Source organism: Elephantulus edwardii, unplaced genomic scaffold (genome assembly GCF_000299155.1).
Source record: "Elephantulus edwardii isolate Elephantulus edwardi_28Jun2011 unplaced genomic scaffold, EleEdw1.0 scaffold00108, whole genome shotgun sequence".
NCBI lineage: Eukaryota > Metazoa > Chordata > Mammalia > Macroscelidea > Macroscelididae > Elephantulus > Elephantulus edwardii.
This window is the reverse complement of record NW_006399858.1, coordinates 9,607,005-9,610,803: the sequence shown is the minus strand read 5'-3', so window position 1 is coordinate 9,610,803 and position 3,799 is coordinate 9,607,005. Positions and strand designations below refer to the sequence as shown.

Here is a 3,799-nt window from a genome sequence, read left to right as displayed (position 1 = left end):
TTCACCCAAGACAAATGACTATGAAATATTGAAACAGAATTTACCTCCAAAATTAGCATTCTGTATAGTGTACCAAACTTGAAATTGTTTTCATCCTTCCTTATATGTTGGGTGGTATATTTTTCTTGTGTACATCTCTGTGGTCACTTTCTAAATATAAGCCACCCAAGGAGGTCTGTTAATCAGAAGTTGAGCCTATTTTAACTGGAAACATGAAGTAGAAGTTGTTGTGTACGGTCACTCCCACTTCCTCTTTCAGGGAATGCCTCACATCTGTCACGTCCTGGCCTGATGCCTTTCCTATTCTGTCGTAATTCTTCACCTCAGTAGTAGGGCTGGGAACACTTCTGCGAGGGCAGTGGTTTTTCAGTGGAAGCATTCTTGACTTTCCAGGTTTGAGTCCAGGTCACTATACTACCAGTATTGCCACCACTTGTCTGTCACTGGAGGCTTGTGTATTATGCTGTGACACTGAACTGATTTTAGTGGAGATTCCAGATAAAGATGGACTTGTAAGAAAGGCCTCATGGAGAAAAGTGCAACAATGAAAGAGTGGAAATCCAAAATCTCTGTAAATGTTCATTAAAATTAATAAAATGCAAAAAGAAGAGAAAGGCCTCGTGAACGATTTAAAAGATCTGTGTTGTGTTGTATACTGTCCAGTTGGAACTGACCAATAGCTGACCCTCTGACGGTTTTCAGAGGCAGTTAATTGCATGGGAAGAGATTGCCCATCCTTCTACCATGGAGCAGGGGGTGGATTTGAACTGTGTGCCTTCGGAATTACAGTGCAGCTTCTTGTCACTAGGCCACCAGGTAGTTCAAAGATCTACCAATGACAAAAATTCTGTGAATTATTATAGTTCGAGGCTGTTGTGTGTCGTGTACCCACAAGTGGGGACAGACTCAATGGCATTTAGTAATGAGCAAAGACTCCCTCAGACTTGACACTGGTTTTGTAGAAGCACTGTTCTCTATCAGTTCTGAGCATTTCCTAACTCTTGTTGGTACTGGCTCTCTTGGAGTCTTGAAGCCTGCTCTGCAGCCTCTGTGGTTTGTGACTGGTACTTGCACACTTGCTGTTTGATCTGCTCTGACCCCTTGACATTTGCCTGCTTTTTTTTCTACTTGAGACCCATGCACCATGACAATTGGTCCATTAGCAGGAATTGCAGCCTCTTCCTCATGAGCCATGACCCGACCACTGTTCTCTGTGTTTCTCCTTTCGGTTGTGTTTCCTCTTAGGCTCTCTTCCTTCTCCAGACTCCAGTCTCTAACAAACTGGAATATAACTAACTGGTGAGACCTGGCATTGCAGTTGAGTTCTGAATCCTACAGGGCTTCATGCCCAGAATACCTCCCAGGAATGATCTCGCTCAAGAAGATCATGGCTTTCCTCAACAAGACTGGTCCGAGGTAAGAAGCTTTGCTGCAGTCCCAAAGGCACGTGGTTCTGATCCACCAACTACTCAATGGCAAACACCCCCACCCCCCCCCACCCAGTAGCCGTCTCTCAGGGATCTCTGGTGGCTTAGTGATGAGGAGTTGTCCTCCCAACCCAAGAGCAAGCAGTTTGAATCCACCAGCAGCTCTCAGGAGAAAGATGGTCAGTCACCTCCTGTGCAGTTTTCTGCCTCTGAAAACCCACTGGAGGGTCGCCTATGAGACAGTCTTCATTCAGTTAGCTGAATTTGTCTTTCTTTCTTAATTTCATATGGCCCTGAGGTTTACGTATGAGTTGTACTGATTCATTTATGAGGTGGGTTCACCTTCAGTGTTATCATTAATTTAATAGAATCCTCTTATCACAGGTATTTACGTAACAAATAATGTAAAGCAAAACCAAGACTTCGGGAAAGAATTCCCGTTTATTTATTATTTTTTTTGTCGGAAGGCCCGCGTCCCCTAGCTCAGCAGTCAGCGCCTCTCCGAGGGCGCAGCCTCCAGCACCAGACATGGATGATAACCTGTTCCAGTTGAAGTTCACAGCAAAGCAGCTAGAGAAACTGGCCAAGAAGGCAGAAAAGGAGTCCAAGGCCGAACAAGCCAAAGTGAAGAAGGCTCTTCAGCAGAAGAATGCGGAGTGTGCACGTGTTTATGCTGAGAATGCCATCCGCAAGAATGAGGGGGTGAACTGCCTGCGCATGGCCTCCCGCGTGGATGCCGTGGCCTCCAAGGTCCAGACCGCCGTGACCATGAAGGGGGTGACTAAAAATATGGCCCAGGTCACCAAGGTCCTGGACAAGGCGTTGAGTGCCATGGACCCGCAGAAGGTTTCTGCAGTCATGAACAAGTTTGAACAGCAGGTCCAGAACTTGGATGTGCACACCTCGGTGATGGAAGATTCCATGAGCTCCGCCACCACACTCACCACACCACAGGAGCAGGTGGACAGCCTCATCATGCAGATCACAGAAGAGAACAGCCTGGAAGTCTGGACCAGCTGAGCCAGCTCCTCGAGGGGACCTCTGCTGTGGGCGAGAGCTCGGTGTGCAGCCAGGAAGACCAGCTATCGCGGAGGTTGGCAGCCTTGAGGAATTAGCAGAGTCTGGCCATGATTGGCCAACTATCCCCGACCACCCTGCGACCCTGGATGCCACAGTGAAGGAGGCCCCATCCTGTGTCTGCCTTTTCTGCCTTGCTGCACTCCCCTCAGCTCCACCTGCCCAGTCTGGAGGCTCCAGTCTGTCCTGTAAAGGCGGGGGGGCTCTGAGCTGGAGTGAGTGCACAAGCTTGAGTGGATGACTTCTGTTACGCAGATTGACCCTCTTCAAGGTGATGCTGTCACCTGCCAAGTGCAGCATGTCACTCTGTGTCAGCCCCTGGCCTGCAGCATTCTGCCCACCACAGGCCTCGCCTGAGCAGCCAGCTCCCTCAGTGGGAAGGACAGATGGCTCTCGGCAGTGCCACCAAACACCCTCCTGGCCACCTTTACAGATGGACTCCACCCTGCCACCACCACAGGGGACAGGTGTTGGGTCAGACAGGGCCCCTGACTGACCCGTCCGCAGGGCAGAGCCATCTGGACTACTGTTCAGGTGTGCACACAGCCTCATCCATTGTGCCTCCTCAGGCCAGCCCTTCAGTGAGGCCCTCAGGGGTGCCTCCCATTGTCCCCTGGTAAAGTGTGCCTATTCCCTGCCCTTCCTGAATGTGCATGTGTGTCAACATGTGTGCAAGGCCCAGCTACACACCCTGTTCCTGTCACTGTAGGGGATGGGCCTCCTGTCTTCTGGGGTGTGTGTGTGTGCATGTGTGTGAGTATGCATTCATTTGTGCAAACCCCGGCCCCACATCCTTTTCCTGTCTGTAGCAGTGGGCCTCCTGCCTTCATGTGTGTGTGTGAGAGAGGGAGAGTGTGTGTGAGTGTGCATTCATGTGTGGAAGCCCCGGCCCCATGCCCTGTTCCCTCTTCATGTCACAGTAGTGATGGGCCTCCTGCCTTCTCTGTGTGTGCCCCACACCCTGTTCTCCTCACTGTAGACAGTTGGGTCTCCTCCAGGTTCCTCCTGCCCCCTCCTGTCTGTCTATCGCTCAGAGGCTGCCTGTGGCTCCTGCAGGGGCCTTGACACATGGACTTGGCCTTGCTGTAGCCACGATGCTCCCCCAAGGCTCACCAAGTGAGGTCTGAGCCCAGGCTGCTGTTTGTTTTTCCGTTTTCTGATGTTTACGTCCTTTTCATTTTTTTTCTATAATTATATTTTATTAATTTTCATAAACATTTACAGAGATTTTGGGTTTCCATTCATTCACCGCTGCACCATTCTCCTGCAGGGGCCTTGACACATGGACTTGGCCT

General features: G+C 50.2%; 1 pseudogene; it reads left to right on the top strand.

Annotated features, from left to right (window-relative positions):
• The first annotated feature begins 1,955 nt into the window (after window positions 1-1,955).
• Window positions 1,956-2,542, top strand: LOC102877022 (annotated as a pseudogene).
• Window positions 2,543-3,799: the final 1,257 nt, after the last annotated feature.